At 42.9% G+C, this 19889-nt stretch overlaps 1 protein-coding gene across 1 annotated transcript in view; it reads left to right on the forward strand.

The window, feature by feature from the left end:
- The first annotated feature begins 326 nt into the window (after positions 1 to 326).
- The window catches only part of WIPF1 (WAS/WASL interacting protein family member 1), a 56378-nt gene continuing 36815 nt past the window's right edge, over positions 327 to 19889 (forward strand). Inside the window, exon 1 of the mRNA XM_027636525.1 lies at positions 327 to 394. The gene's annotated coding sequence lies outside the window, so the exon portion shown is untranslated. The remainder of the gene's footprint in view (positions 395 to 19889) is intronic.

Below are 19889 nucleotides of genomic sequence, written 5' to 3' on the forward strand. Positions count from 1 at the left end.
ACTTGGGAACCTGGACCCACCTCCCTGTAAGGGACTCTGTAACTCTGACTGGTGTGATCTGCCCCCGGGCACAGGAGGACCGCGGGTGCGAGCGGGGGCACGGCCATCACCAGATTCCCGCGCTGCCCGGGAAAGATCACCCCGCGGGAGCCTCACCAGGCCGAGGGGCACAGCCCCAGGGGCGGGGTACGGGGGGCGGGCACCCACCCGCGGCGGCCCGGCCCGGCCCGGCCCGGGGTATGTGCGGCGGCGCGGGAGAGGCGCCCCAGAGCCGCGGCGCCGCTTCCTGCCGCTATAAATAGCCGCCCGGCCCAACATGTCCCGGCCGCCGCAGCGGCTGCAGCGCCGGCGGGACCCGCCGTCCCCTCCCGCCGCCTCGCCCGCACGGAGCGCGGTAAGGGGGCGCGGGGCTGGGGGGCCCGGCGGGGCTCTGCTGCCCAGAGCCGGCGGGGCGGGGGGGTCTCTGGGGCGGGCGGGGCCCCGGCGGCCGCTGCGCTCGGGCGGCTCGGCTCCCCCGGCCCCGCGGGACCAGCGCCCTCCGGGTACAAGGGTCGGGAGCCGAGTCTCGCTTCGTGCCTGTCTGCTCTTTCTCTCTTTTCTTCCAGACTGCTCTGTCTTGGGCTGGACGCCTTCCTCCTACCTCCCGAAGCCGTGCTGGCAGGCTGGGATCCCTCCCTGCTTCCCCTCGCTTCCCCCGGGGTTGGGTGCGTGCCCGCGGTGCGGGCGGCGGTGGCCTCCGGGCGCAGCCCCCGGCCCCTCCTGGCAGCTCGGACTGTGCCTCTGCCCGGGCAGAGGAGGTGGCTCGTGGCATCCTTGGCCATCCCTGCTGCGGTACAGCCACGGCTGTGGAATTCCGGCTGGCATGGCAGGGTGGGAAGAGCCACACTGGGGCTGTGGCACACGCTGGAACCTTGGCATACACCGCTGCCCGCACGTGTGGCATCCACGCAGGGCATGATTTTTTTTTGGTCACACACTCACGCAGGTGTTTGTGTGGCAGCCTTCCTCTCTCAAGTGCTTTCGTCTGCAGCGAATGATGGGGTGGACCTTGTAGGTTGGCTTTCTGGTAGAGTCAACAAAGCAGGTCTCTGCCCTCCGAGCTGGCTCTTGGGGGCTTGTGAAAGGAATCAGTTTTGGCAACAGCAAATAGTCTTCAAGTTTTACCTTGTCTTCCCCTTTGTTTGCTTCTGCTACTCTAATAGTTGTGCTTCCATTTCTAACTAACAGCTCCTGCCAGAGCAGGACTGTATGCCTCCTCGGAAGGTAGGTGTTCCTCAGCAGCTACCATGTATCCTATTTGAGCCTCCTCTATAAAACAAAAGTGATAGAGCAATTGTCTCTGGCAATAAGGTGTGCTTGTTCAGGAACCCACCGTGAGGTACTTCTAAATTGCTCCTTTACTCTTGAAGTGCTTTCTCAAATGCAGAGCTGTAATAAGCAGATGTTCTCAGTTGTCTTGACTTCCAGAGAGTGGGCAGTGTGTTTTGCTCCTTGTTCACACCCTTTTTAACTCTTGCTGCTTTCCCCTCTGTTTCCTCTGTCCATTACCTTTTCCAAGCCCAGCTTGGGAGGACAGTGCAGAGACCTAAGAGGCCATCTGAAAAAGAAGAGGTCCTCTCAGAGTCTGTTTAGCCTCTGTATTTTACTCACAGTGTGCCCTGCAGTGAAGGCAAGAGGCATGGCAGTGCTGCCCTGGAGGGACCTGCTCTGGCAGTGTACCTTTTCAAGTGCTGTGAAGCACGAGGCAAGCTGAGCTGGCGTGTACTTTCCCCTCTGCTGTGAGGGGAAGGAACACATGAGGAGGAAATACAGCTGTTCCAGAGCACTTCTGCCCCATGTGCAGCAGGAGCACGTGAGAGGAGGACACGCAGAAAGGGAGAATCAGGAAGAGAATATGAGAGAGAATCGGTGTGGGGAGTAGAGGAAAGCTACAAATGGAGAGGAAAAGCTTTTTATATATGCACAAATGTTATTTAAAGACCTGTTTAGCTAGGCAAGAGCAAATATCCTAAAATTAAGATTGTATCTCTTGAATCCCTGTTATTGTTCCTCCAGAAAGCACCGCTTTTCATTCCTGAAGTATTATGTGTCTTTCTGCCTCACTCTTCTAGGCTCTTCAGCATCCTCTGACCTCAAGCTGAGCAGGACGTTGCCCTTAGCATCTGCCTGTCAAATGTGTAGTTCTTCATGTTGTACATGAAATGATTATTTCCATAGTTGGTTAAGGCAAGTTTCCAAGGAATGTGAAGCAAGAGGCACGCCAGTTCCTCTGGCTGGCCTTGACTGGAGTGAAGTTTTTTGGGGCAGGGGACTGTGCCCTGGAGGCTGTGGTTACTCTACATGTTACCCTTGGCAGCTTAGGGGTTCCTGCCTCTGCTCCTGTCCCTCCCACCCTTCTCTTATGTCTTATGGCTGCTCAGCTGTTCCTCCCAACTGTGCAGCAGCTGCTTCAGCCTCTACCAGTTATATGTGGGGTTGTGCTCTAAAGTGAATTGCTGAAAAGTTAAGAAATCTGGGTAAGGAGAAAAGGAGCGAGCAGCTACTGCTCTGTCTGTATAGAAGTCCTCTCTCAGCCCTGTGCTGACTCTCCCCTGCCTCCTGCTTTGAGATCCCTCCCCCCAACTACCGGGAATTAAAACACTTGAAGCTCTCTAGCTGAGTCCAAACTGGTGCTGCTGCCTTGCTATTTCTACTGAAATTACATGTTTAACTTTCTCCATCATTAGTTTGCTCTCTAAATGGCATCAGGTAGCAAGGTACTGTGTTTGGCAACTGCATTGCTACTAAACCTTTCTCTTTTTTATTATCTTCTTTTTTTGTTTTCCTAAGAAAAACTGAGTTATCATAAAATTGAAGCAGGGCTTCAGTGCTTTTACCTATATAACACAGTCAGAATTGAAAATTTGCATCTAGAAAAAGATACTTGCTATAGAAAGAGCAATTTCCCACCTGTGAGAACAGGTATGATTTTTATATCTGATGACCTCCAAACCCTGAAAAGGCCACTGAGGAGGACGAGCAATGCTAATCCCTTTGTGAAGGGAGCATGCTGCAGTACTGTTCTCTATTACCTACAGTGCTTAAAGTTCTACCAGCTATGTAATCTGCCCTGCTTGTATAAACACCAAGCTGCTTTGGAGGGAGAAAAGTGTATGTTGGTGTTGTCTGACAATTGTGACATGAAGACAGGAATATAGAGGCTTCCTTTGGAGGTGCATATATTGTTTTTGGTGTACATGTACAATTTAGTAAAATGTCTTTATGCAACAGCCTTGAAGTGTTCTGTGCCTTTAACTACATTGAATCTCCATGTGGTTAATGGAGTTATGTATAGAAACCATAAAAAATAGTGATGCAACAGAGGGGAGGAGTTCTTTGAAGTTTATGGTTTTGCCAAGGTAAACATATCTGCATTGTGACTTCTTTACAACAATGAAGTGTTATCAAAATTCAAATCTCATTAAATGTTTTTGTGTTCTTTCTACTGATTTCTCTTATTCTTGGCTCCAATGTGAACACTTTCTCCTTTTCTTCATGTGGTGCACTCTAACACTTGGTCTGTGGGATCCCTTATAAAAAGAGACTTGACTGTCTTGGTTCAAAATCATTGGCGCTAGCTGTATTTGAGGGCTGGGGAGACCAGTCTTTATATGGGGAGATAGTTAATTTCTGGGATAGTAGAAGAGATTTTGGTGGTATTAAAGAAGAGGGTGCTGGAAGTAGCCACAAATCATCAAGGCAGCTACCTTGTGTAGCAGTCCTGTGTGCTGTTAACACCTACTTGTTTAACTCCTTACTTCAAATATAGGTGTGAAAATCTATTATTGAAAGATAACTGCTGAACTGTTAGTTGGCAAATAGGCCAGAAAAGGCATCATTAAAAACTAAATTTAAGAAAGATGTCTATAATCATGCTTTAGTAGAATGCTTCATTTAAAGTATTTTGTGTGCTTGTAGTGACCAGTATGATAGTGTAGTGCTGTCACTTAGCAGCAGCTACGTGTGTGTGTGTGTGTGTGTGTGTGTGTGTGTGTGTGTGTGTGTGTATGTTTGGGTATCTGAACAGGAGGAAGAAGAAAATAATGAACTGTTTACTATATTAGCACTCTGTTGTGATTCTCTCTGAGGACTCTGTCACTGCTGCTGAGCTGAGAGTGAAATCTGAATAGTGAAAAGATTATTTTCAGTGGAAATAACCCTGAACATCAAGGCCCTGAAAGATACTGGGATCACTCTTCAGTCTTGCAAGCACACAAGTCTGCAAGAGCAGCTGTCCTTGGGCCTCATCCAAGACAGTTGACAAAGATCAGTCAAGACTGTCTCTAAGGCTGGAGATGCAAGTGGCGGGGGAGCAGTTTTGTCTAAATCTGAGAGATCAAAGGAATTCAGAATAGAAAGTTTTTCCTAATTCCTGGAAGGAGATAAACGGGAAGCACAAGGAGTAGTTTGAGAATCTGTTTTGTAACATTTAACTCAGCCATAACCACATTAGTGTTCTTCATTTGGATCCAATTACACGTAAGTATGCTCTGGAGTTAGAATGTATAGTTTTGTAACTCCTTAAACTACTAAGAAGAAAAGTTTCTAAGATTTAATGTGTTTATGTGGCACCCCTCATCCTTAATCTCCTAGGTGTATGTGTGTGTGTAGCTCCTGCCGTTTCCTTCTTGCAACAAAGTCCATGAGAAGGGCCCTTCTGTCTGCCAGTGCATGCTTTCATGAGAGAGCTCTCTATCTCATTTGAGCTCAACCTGAGTACGTATCTCATGCTGAAGAAACTACAGGATATTCTTTAATGGGAAGTAATACAGAGGTTAAAATAAATGCTCTTAGCAGGTCAGTGAGCCTGAAATAGCTTGTGCATGTTTCTCTTGTGATAACTTCAGGAAGTGAGGTGATTCCCTCTTCCTCCCTCTCTTTAATATTTTTGGTGAATGCTATGCTTGAGTGCTGAAATCCTCTTGCCATGAAGAGCAAGCAATGTGGAGCAGGCTTCTCTGTATTTTCCTGGACCCTGACTTAACAAGACCAGAAGTGAGCCCTAAGAAGAAACTGCATCCTTCAGCATGTTGTCCTGCTTCCTACAAAAATTACCAGTAAGGTCCTTGGTAGTGAGGGTGGCTAACCACTGAAACTGGTTGACCATAGAGATTGTGGAGTCTCTGTTGTTGGAAATGGTCTGAAAACTGGTCTGGATAAGGCTCAAGCAATCTGCTCTAAGCCAGGTTAGCCTTGCTCTGAACTAGATGAGATCCAGCAGTTCCTTCCAGCTGGCTGTAGGCTATGTTTTTGCATTACTTGAAAAGCATGACTGCTTTTATCTGTCCCCAGAACATGTGGGAATAAAAGTGGCCTCAAAACATCTGAAAATGGCCTTGAGAAGTCTGAATAAAGACTTCAAAAATTGGAGTACATAGAGAACCATAGTGTAAGGAAGTAATTTTGCCCAAAGTCTCATAGCAGCAGGTCAGTGATAGTGCTGGAAGAGGATCAGAAATTTTCTGACTGGCAGACTAGTGCCTTAGTAGCTAAAAGACTGTCTTTAAACATAAAACTAGCTCCTTTCCCTACTCAACTATTTTCAGATCACTTGGCAACAGAGTCTACTCTTACCCACTGACAGATCCTATTCCTTTTTTTTCCTGTTCTTTTTCTGTCATATTCATAGGCAGTTTTAGTACTAAAGAACAATTTAGTGCACTGATTTATTTTTTTTTTCAGGAAACCTAGAACATCAGGTCTGGAAAAGAATTTGGTGAAATAAAGACAAGAGCTGCAAAGGAAATTTTTAGAAAGTGATGTTATTCCCAGTTAGTTGCACAACAATTAATCTCTTATTTTTTAAGAGAGGAAAAGAGCAGAGAAAGCTGTACAGTGAATCCAAGTTTGAATCTCTCTTTGTTTAAAAAAGAAAACTCTCACTTGAAAACTTTTAAAAATCTGTAAGCTGAGAAGAACACAGATCAGCATTTTAAAGAGTATCATGGAAGGAGTTAAGCTGTGATTTAACTGCATCTGTGTTTCAAATCCAAATGCTACGAACAAGGCACCATTCAGATCTTCAGTTATAAGTTATGCTGAATTCGTTATGCTGTGTTTGTTTGAATTCTGTTGAGAGGAGAGAAAGAAAATCATGTCAGATGGAAAAAAAACCATTACTCTTGTTTTGGTAGCTTGTTTTTTAAGTGATGAATTAGGATTCTCCTTTTTTTTTTTTTTTTGTCTAGCACTTACGCAGATCATCTGCTAATTATTAGCAGCTGTGGAACTATGGAGTTGCATAAGCATAACTAAAAGTCAGTGGAGCCTTGCATCATTCAGCAAATCTATCCATTGCTTGTTCTCCACAATAACAGATCAGTTTTGTAGCTCACTTGACACAAGTCTCTAAATGTTAAGAGGGCATCAGCAGGCATGGCAACTTGGGAAATCCTTTAAGTCATAGAAATCAGATAGAATAATGTGTTATTTTATTGTTGCCACAACCTGTTGTCCAGTTATACACGTGCACTGATGTTCTGTGAAGAGGGCTGTGTGTCAGAGTAATGCCCTGTAACAGCTGAGCCTGCCAGCTACATAAAGCTGATTTGTCTGGGCAGATTTGTGTGGAAGATAGGTATGGGTGTTATGCCTGGCTGCAGTGGAAGCAAGGCATGTGTGAGTGCTCACAAATGGATCCCAAATTAGCCATGCTCAGTGGTATGGCTGAATACAACAGTCTCTTTTAAGCATTAGAGAAGGCCTCTTTACAATGGGAACATGTGTAGAGCTGAGAACTTGGAATTTTTTGGGAAGGGAAATACCTACAGTGCACACCTGAGTGTGCTGATAGGGGCTGCCCAAGGCTGGCAGGTCCAGCCTCTGCCCATAGGTTTATGATACTGGCTCAGCACACTGCAGCATTTGGTTAGCAGTGTGAGTTTCTTTACGCTGAACCTGAGGCTATAGAGAACTTAATCTCCTGTGGTTCTGACTTTTAAATTACAGAATATGTAATTAATTTTCTGATCCAGACTCTGGTTCTCTGGTTTTGTTTTAAGGTTATTTTTTTCATATGGTCTTCTCTTTTGCTTGTTTAAGGATCTTCTTAGACAAGAAAGACTGTGAAAGGGTGAGTGTAGTGTGCAAAATACAATCCTTAAAATACTTGTTCTTGGGAATTCAGAAAGTTTCAGCAGATAGTGTCCCTCTAGACCAGTCCCTGCACCCATGGCTCTGAGCTGTGCTCTGTCCCCTTTTTCAAAAACTGAAAGAGGGGTTTGCCTGAGCTTCCATTTTTTCCCAACTTTTTTTTTTCCCTTTCTTTAATTTTCCCCTTTCCCCTCCCCTATTTTTTTTAGAACAGTTAAATGAGAACTGCTGCCTTAAATTAGATTAGTGGTGTCTCTGCTATTTCTGCTGGGAACAGACAGTGCCTTATTGGCTCACCTCGCTGTCAGGCTCTGAAAATGGTGGGACCTTTAGCTACCCTCAAATTACCCTGGTCCCTGAGAAAAGCTGTGGGTGCTTGGAGGTACCTTGCAGCTCCAGCTGAAGTAGCATTCCAGAGGTGTAAGGGTGGCATTAATCAGGAACCTTCCTTTTATGAGTAGTCTAGACAGGATGATAACTGTGTTTGTAACTAGCATCAGCTCGATAGCTGTTTAACAGAAAGACATGGAGGACAGAAAGTATTTGGTGGGGAGAAGGGAAGGATTGCTTTTTCTCCACCTCACTTTCTACCTGAGGAAAGGTTCCTCAGTTAGTAATTCAAGGATACTTACTTTGATGCTCTTTTGGATCAATTTGACTTGCAGTTTGGCAAACATGGACAGCATCAGCCAGGCAGTACTGAGCTCTTCAATCCTCTCTTCAATTTGCTCCAACTCATCAGTCCTCCTGTGACTGTCACATCATTCACTGCTCTGCTCATGTTCCGTTTTACCTAATGTTGCCTGGCCTACTTTGCTTAACATATTTCCAAAACTGTTTTTCTGGCAGGGAGATGCAAAAGAGAGAATTTTCACATTTGAAGCTACTGAAAACACTTTTTAAAGGAAATATTAAATGTAAACTATAAAAGGTGCTGTGTTGTGCATGTTGTAAGTAAAGAAACCACTTGCTCACCATAAGTGAGTTTGCATGACTCAACGTAATGGTCTCTTTAAATGTATCTCTCTTTGGTCAGATACTCCTTTGTGTTTTTGTATGGTCATATGTCTTATCTTTGATTTTAAGACCACTGAGATAGGGAGCAATGCCCAGTAGAAATACGTTTTCTGTTCCAGTGGGATGAAATGAAAAATCAGATGATAGCAATGAGGTGGTAAGGAAGGTATGCAAGTATGATCATTTCAGTTTTAGGGAGAATGCTGTTCAGCTGAGGCCACAAAGGCAACACCTACCAGTATATCATAATTTCTGTCTGCAGGTTGTGTTTTTAAACCACTCCGGACTAATACTGCTTTGAAACAGAGAGAAAGAGATTCTTTAAAAGTACAGTTTTTCCTATCAATAGTTCTGATGGCATCTTGGAACCTGAAACTCTCAAATGGCAGCAGACAGCCCAAAACTTTGTTTTAATAGTAGGCAGAAGCAAATCATAAAGAACTAAATTTCCCTTGGAACTTCCTCCTGTATTTTCAAATAAAAGTTCTGCATTTGATCTTAATATGTGGCTTAGGGAGGGACAGAAAAATTATTTCATGCACAATTTACTTTAAATAGATTATTCTTAATTGAATTGATTAATGTCCCTTGGGTGTAAATGAACAGCTCATGTTCTTATCTCATTTGAAGTTAAAACTAAAGATGATGATGCTTTTCAGAGTGAAGCATCTTACTCTGAGGAGTTGCTGCTTACTTATACTTACTTGTATCCTTATGTGGAACTACAGCAATATTTATTTCCTCATTTATTGGTTATCCTTTTCCTAGCAGCTCTCTGCAGGATCAGTGTCTCCAAGTTTTATTATAGCATTTTCTTTTTTTTCATATGTGCATCCTTAAAAAAGTGTGCATGCTGACTGGTGTCAAGAGGAAGACAAATTAACTTAAGCTGCTATAGGGAACTAGAAAATTAAGTGTTCCATAACTGACAAACAGCTTGAGATGACTGGACAAGTTCCCTCTTTATTCATCTAAAATGTGCCAGTTGTTTAGCAGAACATCCCTGATAATGCGAGTGAATTGCAGGGTAAAACCCAGTTGGATGTCATCATGTGCAGTACTTAAATGAGAACACTGAGGGATTTTGTGCTGCCAAGGGAAAGAATTGTCATTGTTTTCTCCTGGTTTGTGTTACTTTAGAAGTTCCCCAAGAAAGTTTCCTCTTAGGAGAAATAATGGAGTTCATAGTAAGAGTGGTATATGACAGCTATTTTTTGTTTAGACTAAAAGCTTTTGTTCTTCTCAAAAATGTTTGTTCACTGTCCGCTCACTAATCAGCAAGACTGAGGAGGCCTTAAAGAAACTGTGGTAATTATATCACATGATGTATAATACCACAGCATTTACAGATTCCAAGGCCTTTGCTCCAGGCCATCCACTGTGAGATACAGATAAAAGCAAGTGCATGTAGAATCGAAAAACCTGCAAGAAGGGAAAATTAAAAAAAATATAGTGTATTTTCATTTTATTCCACTTATATAGAGATAAAGAAATGTCCCACTGCTATTTCTTATTGAGGTTTTATGCCCTAGGAAGTGAGAACAGAGATACACTAAAAAATCACTCTGGACTAGCAAAAGTCTGGTAGGTGCAACCCTGGCCTTGATGTAAGGTTACTGTGAGGGATCTGTGCTGAGATGAGACCAGTGGAGCAGGATTGCTCCAGATAAGGTCAGGACAGTATTTCCTAGGGCTTTTCTCTGGGCTATTTTTTTTTTTTTAGGATTCTGGAAATCCTCCCTCTGTTCTCAGGTAGGTACTGGTGGTTATTTTTGGAAATGAGCATCCTAAAGGTAGGATCACCCTTCTGCTCTAAAGCTCCAATGCTGACTTTTTTTTTTTTTTTTAAAAAAGATTTGCAGGATCACTGTGATGTGATTGTAGTGGGGAGGGAAAAAACCAGATTATTTGCAGGCATGTTGGTTGTAGAAACTCTTGGTTCTGTCTGGTGACATTGTCACAAATTGCAGTCTCAGTTTCTGTATTTAACTCTGATGCATCCAGGTCCTGGTTTCTTCATTTCTCAGTGGAGCATATGACCCCTGGTATCACTGTCATTTTCTGTAATGTGCATCAGTTCTGGATCTCAGACCCTGTCACAAAGGAATACTGTCTGGTATAGGACAAGCATAAAATGAGGGAATTTTTAAATAGTTCTTAAGAGTATAATTATGGAAATAGCCTCATGGACAATCAAGGGTCTTCAAAACTAGAATTTCCCAAAGTGAAGTGAGGTGCTGGCTTAGGCATTAGAAGTTGAGAGAACAGTCCTTGTCCCATTTAGTAGCAAATCCCCCAAAGTGTCACGAAGTTTACTTAAATCCAAACTAGTAACATCATGAAACCTCAAGTAGGTATATACAGCCTGTCTCACAGCTGGTGCAGCCGAGCCCCTGCTGGCACCATGTAGCATCAGGGAAGCAGGTGAAAAAAACACCTTTAGGCTCCTGCAGCGTGTGGGGATGCTTTGAGGCATTGTTGATGAGAGCCGGAGAGTATCAACTCTCAATTCATCCTCTGTAAGGAACTGTGCTGGGTCTGCTGGGACTTGGCCCACAGACCAACTGGAACTGTTGGGCTCTACCAAAATACCCGTGACTAATCTTTTCTCCTACCCCAAGGGGCCCATGCTTATAGGATCGCCCTTACTCTGGGGCAGCTGTGATTTTTCAGGCTGAGTAGGAGGGTTTTTGGAGGTCCTTGCTGTTTTCCTCACTGTTCTCTTAGGTCACTGCTGTGGTGCAGCCTCTCAGGAGAGCCAGCCAGCTTTGCTGAATAGTCTAGAAATTGAACTGCAAGGCATTTCTGCTCTGTTAGCAGCACTTGCTTCAAACTACACAGTTGGGGGTTTCTGTTGTGCATAGGTAACACCCTTGAAGCCATAAGCCATATACTTTAATTTTTCTGTTCTCTACTGGGTACTTGGCCTTTTGCTAGTGGGAGAAGAAAGAAACAAAACACATGTAGAGTGGGATGCCGACAGTTAATTTCAAGGTCAGTTATAGTTGTGTCAGACTTCTGCTAATGAGAGAGACCTGTTGCGAAGCTGTTTTGAGCCTGAATATCATACCACTGCCTCCACTTTCAAACTCAACCTGCACATTTGTGTTGTCCTGATTGTCAGTTCTCAAACATGTTATGGGAACTTGCATATCCAAGGCATGAGAAGCCCAGCTCCTTTTATTTGTCTAACTGTGGGAACAGCAGGATAGTCTCATACCCTTTTGAGGTAGAGGTGTTGCTTTATTACTTGTGAATGCAGTCTTCTGGTTACTGACTCAGTTTCAGCAGTTGATAAAACCAGATTTTGATGAATGGCAATATAGGGCATTTTATTTCTAAATCAGCAGTTTGTCTCGAAGCTGGGTGAGCTGTTACTAAACATTGCTTTCTGTCAGGTTTAGCATAGTCTAATGAGTTGGTAAGGAGTCAATGAGCTGGTAATGCCAGGTGCAAGACAGAATTTCCTGCTCAAGATTGCATTGAATGACTTCCATGCTGAAAGCCATCATGATTGTCCATAAGGTTGGAAACTGTTCCCTGATGGCTAACTGAGTAATCCTTTTGGACCAGGGCCAACACTTGACATAGTTGTGCAATCAGTCTTGCTTAGATGTGTCCCATGTAGCTACCCCTTATGTGCAAGTGAGATGTAGGATTTCACAACAGGGATGAATTTTTTTTCGCCGTCTAAGGAAACAGAGAATGTTAGTCTCCAAGGCTGATCCGGATGCTTTTCATGGACTCTGCAAATTCTCTGTCACTTTTTTAACTACTGCTCTCCTAATTAATAGTAATTGCATAGATAATTAAATTATAATGTGGTATATAGTGTATATACATATTCATATACTGAGCCTCCCTTTTTCCTGTATATTCTTGGGAGAATATAGTTGTCAATAAATATTAATGAGACAAAAACATATGATCTTGCACATGACCTGATCTTGCTCACCTTACTTGGGCATAGTTTAAATCAGTATGGGATTGCTGGCACTGGTACCTAAGCAAAGGATAAAAGATTTCATCCATTATACAACACAGAAGTTGATTCTATTTTATAATCACTCAACAAGTATGCAGAGACACACATCTGTGGCTATATTTGGCATCCAGTTATTCCTGATGTGGACTATACCACCCATGGGAAGAATGCAAGAAGTGGACTAAAGTTCCCAAAGATTGGGACTTACTTTACCTTTGAAAAAAAATTACTAGGGCATGAGCTTTGGATAGGAAATTGAGAATGTAAAGGGGAAATAAACTAAGCAGCAGTAATAGCTCTTGCCAGTGAATATTGTTTGTGTGGCTTTAATATATACACATACACAATGTTTGTGTAGCTTTAACATGTTGTGGTAGGTCACAATTTCTAAAGTGTAGATTTGTTTAACTTTATTTGCATATACAAATATGTGTCTGTGTATACATATGTACCCAAATGCTGATGGGAGATTGGAATATAAAATATTACTCAGATTCAAGTGTGATCTTTTAAAAACAGTTGTTTTCTACTAAAATAACCAAGTATATAAAAATTCTTCAGCTATTTGCATGAGTCTGAAAATTTTCAAATTGCAGATATGAATATTTGGTGAAGACAAGTTGTTCAATAATAAATATCTTTTAATTTTGCTGTCATATTGAAAAAAGGTACTTGAAACCTGGGCATGCCATTAGGAAAGTATAAGAGAAAAACAGCTGCTCTAGAAAAACAGCAGATTTTACTGGGCAAAGAGTATTAAAAATACCCTTTGGAAAGATAGCACACATTGATTCTTATGTTAATGGACCTGCTGAGTAATCCCATATTCTTTGATAGAGTCAAAGAGATACTGTGTCTCAAGCTTATTCTATAAAAAAGTGACAAACTAAGAAATTAGGTTCTTTGTGAAAATAACCATTGGAAACTACAGCTAGTGCTGTTCCTTTTATTAAAACTTCCTTTTTGGTTTCTGAGAATACATTAAGGTTATTAGAAATATCTATGATGATATGAAGGGACTTCTAAAAGACAGAGTTCTCCTTTTAGAAATATGTCTTATGAGTTATATATAGATATATAAAATATCTATGCAGTGCAGAACTCTTCTTCAGGAGTCTGTTATTGTCTATACTATAGGAGAAAGGAGGGCAAGTAACTTTGAGAGCAAGGTTTGTCCATTCAGTGGTTTTCACTCAAGTCAAGAAATACATAGGCATTTCTAGGCATAGTACATTTTCTTGGGAATGGCTTTTATTTACATGACTGTCCTCTTAAAGGAGAATTTGTGGCTAAAACCAAGAGTGGTAGCTGAAAATGTAATGTCTCATACGCCTGTAGCTGTGTAAAGAGTTTTGTCCCAGAATTTCTTGAGTTTTGGGTTTTTTTCCCTGGTTTCAGACAGGACATGAACGGTGTTAAAACTCTTCATTTTCACATATACATGGCTACAGCAGGGGAATCTGCCAGAAAATTTTTGTCCATCAGATTTTGTTCACATCCTAGATGAAGGACAAAATAGATTGTTTTACCTGGTATGATTCTCCCATCCCCAAGGAACGTGTTAATATTTCATCATTTTGAAGAAATATAGTGGGCAACATTAAATATTTACATCACTCCGAAGTCACACAGATGCCACCAGGATACCTAGCTCTACATCACACATGCTCTAATTCACCTCAAACACCCACTGTTTACTAATCTTCAGCCCCCGTCTGTGCCGATAATGAGAAAGAGGAAATGGAAACAGCAGGGTTTATATGCTACTGAGAAGTCCCAGTTTCCATGCCTGGTTGTAATTCTTTCAACAAACTTGCCGACTGTGCTCCTGCTTTGAAGTTTGGACACCTCTGTATCAGTGATTGGCTCTGGTGATTTGGCTAACAGATTTGGGGTTGGTTGGTTGGTTTATTTGTAGCTGCACATTAGCAGTTCCACACTATGGCTTACTCCTGCACTCACCTTGCCTGCTCAAAGTCAGGAGCAGTACAGACTGTTTTGCCTGAGAAGTGACATGTTAATTTTTCATATTTGCTGGTGATGGGTACCAGAGAGAAAACAGCCCCATTTCCACTATTCTGTGCAGGGGGAGGGTGTTGTGTGTGTGTGTGTGTGTGTGTGTGTGTGTGTGTTAGCCATATTAGTGAAGGGGGGGATTTCCATATAATGGATAAATGTGGACCATTTTTATAAGGCAAGAGGTATATTGAATGCTGGGTTTCAGCATGCTCTGTTAGCCTGGGTCACCATGTCCAGTATACTCAGATGTATGGATGTAGGGTAGTGCAAATTTCTAATCTAAACCAAAAACCTCAGAGCCTGTGATTGCCTTTTTATCCTGATAGCACAGGACAAGCTTATCATTTGTGCAAATAGCTTTACAGCAGTGTCTATTAACATCCCTGTGTAGCTTATCTGTTAGGCCACTGTGCAAGTTGTTATTGCTGCTAGGGTGATCCTTTATTCATAAATCAAACAGTATTTGATCTCACGGCAAGTGAGGGGAAGTCAGTTTATGGTTTTAAAAATAATTTGTGCCATCTGCAGGGTTAGTAGCACATGCCTCCATGAAGTACCCAGGTGTACATAAAGAAGAGCTTCAGGTATGCTTTCTAGTCAGAAGCCATAGAGAGGGTTTTGTCTAGCGTATATATAAGGTGAGACATAGCATTAGTTGCAAGTCATTGGTTTACACAAGATTACTGCCAAAAATCCCTGTCAAAACTTTGCTCCTCTGGAAGGTGCTAGCCAACAGATTCTTCATCTGTGACAAGGATGGAGAAATAAGTGGTTTGTTCACAGATTATAGAATTTATCAGGCTTCATATGTTTCTCTTCATGTCTTAATGGTCCATAGTCAGAGCTGGCAGATGCTCTGGTGTCTGTGGTGACTCAGCAAACCCTGCTGTGTGAGACCTCTGTGGACACGGTGGGTCCCCCCAGTGTCACACAGCTGCATCTGCTGTCCCTGCAGTGCCCTCTCCATGGCCCCACTGCAAGGCGTGGTGAGGTGCTGCTGCACTCTGAACTTGGCTGAAGCAACATCCTGGGAGGCTGTTTTGCTTGGGCACAGATTAAAAGTGATTGGGAGACTGCTGCTAGCTACCTACTGGGCAAATTAATTCCTTCCATCTTGAACAACCCCCAGTGTCTGGGGGGGATATAAAAGTAGATTTGCCCCACCAGCAGCTCCAAGCAGAGCTTTGGCACAGCCCAATGTATGTGAGTAGATCCTCACGCAGAGGTTGACACATTAAAAGTGACTTTGTAAACGCAGCCCCCTCTTAAAACAGAGATAAATAACCCTTCTCTTGTGAGGGATCCTGGCTGTCTGAAAGCCCCTGTGGGAGCAGCTGGGGGAGGACAAAGAAGCAGTGTACTGAGAGCAAACATGGCCACTTCCTGAACTCTTCAACTTCCCCTCAGTGCCTCTGAAGCTCAGGGTCTGGTGTATCATGTCTCTGCACGCTTACTGGGGGGAAAATGCTTAAGCTGCATGAGCCTTACAGAGCTCTCAAATGTCTTCCAGTGTAAATAATACCTTGGCCATTTGGCCCAAAACCTTCAGTGGGGCAGAGCAGGTGCATCTGCAGACATGTGTTTGCACATGCTCTCCTACTACAGCTGCAGGAGCTCAGATGTGTGTGCACAAGTAGGGGGGTATGTGTGTGCTCAGAAAGTATCTCACATAAAAGCATTCACTTTGTGGACTAGTTTTGGGATGTTTTTCCATCATGAATATATTTCGTTTTGTGTGGGTATCCTTTACATATTTACACATAAAATACTTACATCTCTTATTAGCTGGGTGTGATTTGTTCAATGCTTAGCTGCTGCCCCATGAAATCCTGTTGTTGCTACCTCTGCCAGAGTTCATTACTCCCACATCTCTGTGGGATCCTCAAAAACATTGCCACTTCATTTCCAATGGGATTAGCCAGATTATTTTAACCCACTGATAAAAATTGTTAGATCTAGTTTGGCTCATTTGATAGTAGTAAACAAGCAAGCAGTGGTAAGAAGCCCTGAGGCAGCAGATAGGAATGTACTCTCTGGCTGGTGGTCACAGGGAGGCTGCTCACAACACTGGTGTCTTCATCTGGCACAGGTTAATTTAAAAGATGACGTTTTAGTGGAAACCTCTTAATTTATGTAGAAATTACATAGAATGCGTCAATTTGTGGGCAGAGAAGCGGCTGCCATTGGCTTGGGTCTCTCACTGTAGCTGTGGTTTTGTGTTACAGCCTGGGTAGTGGCTTCCTGCTAACACTTGTCCCCTCATGTCTGAGAATGAGAAAAAGAAAAGAAAAAATTTGATCACCCTGTGACCACTAGATCAGTTCCTCAATGTGGTCCATGGCACAGGCTGTGGAACCACTGTGCCAACACACTTGAGACAACTGTGGCGTGTGGTGGGAGAACTGAATGGTGTTGGCAGGACAGCCATGAATGAGTGCCAAAAGCTTTGCATCCCAAATGTGCAGCATTGCTCTCTGTTTATTCACTCTCTTCCTACCTTCAGGGTCTTCACTTTCACACTTAGGTGCAGCTAAACCCAATCTGTGCTCCAGCACAGATGTTTGCAGTCAGTCTGTAAGGGAACCCCTCTGGCTTTGTAACCCGCTGCCTTCACACAGTCCTTGCCAGGCTGATCAGTGCCCCAGGTACTGGACGTTGTTATTTCAGCTCTCACTAAATAAAGGGATATTTAATTTATCTCCACTACTTTCCATTAGCCTAACTGAAGAGTGTTTAACATGTTCCACGAGGAGCATCTTCAAGCAGAGCAGTGTCTCCTTGCTGACCCTGGTAAGACCATTCTGCCTCTCCTCTGATATGGTAGTCTTCAAACTTTATCTCCAGGCTGTGTCAGTATTTCTGGTGTTGGTACCACTTAGGATTAGATTGCCTTTCCAAAATTCGTGTGACTTTAAGAAAAATATGATAAAGCAACATGTATTGACTAGTCCTGTAAACATACTACTCTAATCCAGGACTTTACTGTCCTTCCTTTTGTGACATATATTCAGGCCTGTTCATCCCTGCACTAGATAACATATATGTATTCACACTGTTACAGCTGAGAAAACCCTACTCTTCTAAAGACATGAACTACTTTTCATAGGACTCAAACTTCTGTTTGCCGTATTCAAAGGAAAATATTTCTGAAAATTGCTGATAAGTGCATCTGTTTGAGTTCATCAACTCATTACCACTATGAAAATTTGATAAACAAATACCCTTTAAGTGAAGTTTCCCACACTTGCAGCGTAATTACATTCTCCACTACTGCATTTGTTTCCTCTTTAAAGAAGCAGGGGGGACACTGAGCAGAATCACATTCAGCATTTGATATCAATATCAAGAAAGTACAGAAAGGTCCATTGAATCGTGGAGTGATTCAGAAGGCAGTAGAAGAGGACTCTCTGGCTATGCAAAAATGTCAGTGGTTCAACAATAGATCAGAAATTTCTTAAACATGTTGTTAGGGACAGTTTCATCTGATTTTAAAACATCAGCAAAGTGAGTCTAGCAAGGTGCGGTGAGGAAGTGTGGTGTCACATGCCACTCTACAGGAAACAAGACTGAAGCTGCTGAGGAAGTTCAGAACTGGGTGACCTCCAACGGATTCAAATAGCACAGGTTAGTCCTCTTAAAACATCTCTTTAACTATCCTACGGGGGTTCTGCATGTGTATTTTCACTGACTTTTGGTGGCAGTGGATAAGGAGTGGTCCATGTGGCAGTTGCGTTCGCAGGTAGTAAACAACGTGGGCTTTCAGAGCAGAATGGTACAGGGCAAAAATGGGAAGCTCATCTGTGAGTTAGCTTGGTTTGTGAGAAGCTTGGAGCCTGCCTTGCAGTACAACAGCAATGTGGACCTGAGTCACATTAGACGTGTGAATGAAATCTTCTCTATCTCGTTAAGACTTTCATATAAGTAAAAGGTCTGAATTTTTAATAGAAGTATTCAGTGAATAAATACCAGAAAGCGCTTTTCCAAGCACAGGTTAAAACCACTGACTGTAGTGAAAACTTCACTTTGTTTGTTTTGGCTGTACCAACTAGCTGTTCTCTTTGATTTTACTGGTGTAGTCTCTTGTTAAGGTTTTCTCTCATTCCTGGTGATTTCTGTTGAGGAATTCCATCACGACTTTTCTGTGCTGAAGGGTTTTGATTGCGAACACACTGTATCTGGAATAAAATGGCACTTGGTTGGTTCTGGAGAACTTGGGAGCTCTCAGAGGGAGACTGTTTAATGGGATGTATGTTCTGTACTCCTATGCAAAAATATAATTCTTACTTTTAAATTACTAGGGAATTGTGTTTAATTATAAATCTTAAATGCCAAGTTGCAATGAAAGTTACAAAGAAAGCAACCTTAATGATGATAAAATGTAGAATATAGTAGTAATAGTGCAGAGAATATGAACAAATTAAATCCCAGCACAGGGCCTGCATGGTGCTGGGAGAGCATGGGGGGAAGAGGAGGTGACGGCCGCATAGGGCTCAGGCGGTGGTGGCAAGTGCCCCCCCTGCTCACCGGGCAATGTCACAACCTGTGAGACAGAGGCTTGTACAGTGGCAGTGGCAACAATCTAGCGTGAAATGCAGCTACTGGGGATGACAGTGCTGTAACAAGGGCACGACAGATGTTAAAATCAGATATTTGAGTGTCAGGAAAGTGTTCCTAAAACTGCCCATACTTCTTCCCAAATATTTTTAAGAACATTTCCCCGATTATGTAGAAAACCAGACCAAGCTGCACAGCTCTCTCAGCCTCCTCATCCCACCCAGCGCGTTCATCCTGTTCTCGGCATAGAAACATCTGCATAAGATGGATGCAGTGGCTCCAGACAGACCAGGCTGCACAAGCAGGGAAGTACTCGCCTCCTCCCGCACGTGGAAGTGGGTGCTGCATCTGGCCCTGCTGCACAGCACTGAGGGTCTGGGCGAGAAGATGGGAATAGCGGGGCTCTGTTTCTGGGAATGACAGGGCTCTGTTTCTGGGCAGTTAACAGATCTGTGGCTCAGCCTTGAGAGCTTGCTCTCATGTTTCAAGCTTTGAGGTTTTACATGCAGAGAAGGCTTTGGCCTTAGCTGGGCTCCCCTGCTTCTGTAAAACCAGCAAGTTTTCAGAGAGCCAAAGTTCTGCCCCAGATCAGCCTTTCTGATATATTAGGGGTTATAGCCTTCACCAGAGCACTGTTTAACTAGGAATGTGATTTAAAAGCAATTTAGTAAAATCCCACTGCAGACATTTTCATTTCAGTCTAATCCTGTCTTACAGTGGCTCATCTCAAATAGATTAGGAGTTGTTTTAAGCTAAATATAATGGCTCATAAATAATATATTTGAGCTTCCACGCAGAGGCTTGTGCCAGCCATTTGAAATTGAATTAAAAAATAAACCAATACACTTTCCTAAATAAATAAACCTAACACTTCTACTCTGCTACCAGGAGTGAAGACAGGCAACCAGGATTGAAAGAGCAGGAGTGGTTGTTGAAGAGAGAGGATTTCTGAATGGGCTCTTTCCACCAGCTTGTATTATGAAAACCAGGGAAAGAATGTTTCTTCCTCTAACAAATTAAAAAGGAAATCTGCAAAAAGAGGAAAGGGAATAAAGAGCACAGACTAAACAAAATGAAATAAATATGCATTGGAATTAGAGAGAAGGAAACCAAAAAAGAAAATAGTAAAAAATGGAACCAGATGGGGACAAATTCTGTGCTCAGGAAAAAAATGCTGCTCTTC

The sequence above is a fragment of the Corapipo altera genome, unplaced genomic scaffold (assembly GCF_003945725.1).
Source record: "Corapipo altera isolate COAL_440 unplaced genomic scaffold, ASM394572v1 45, whole genome shotgun sequence".
NCBI classification, from domain to species: Eukaryota; Metazoa; Chordata; class Aves; order Passeriformes; family Pipridae; genus Corapipo; species Corapipo altera.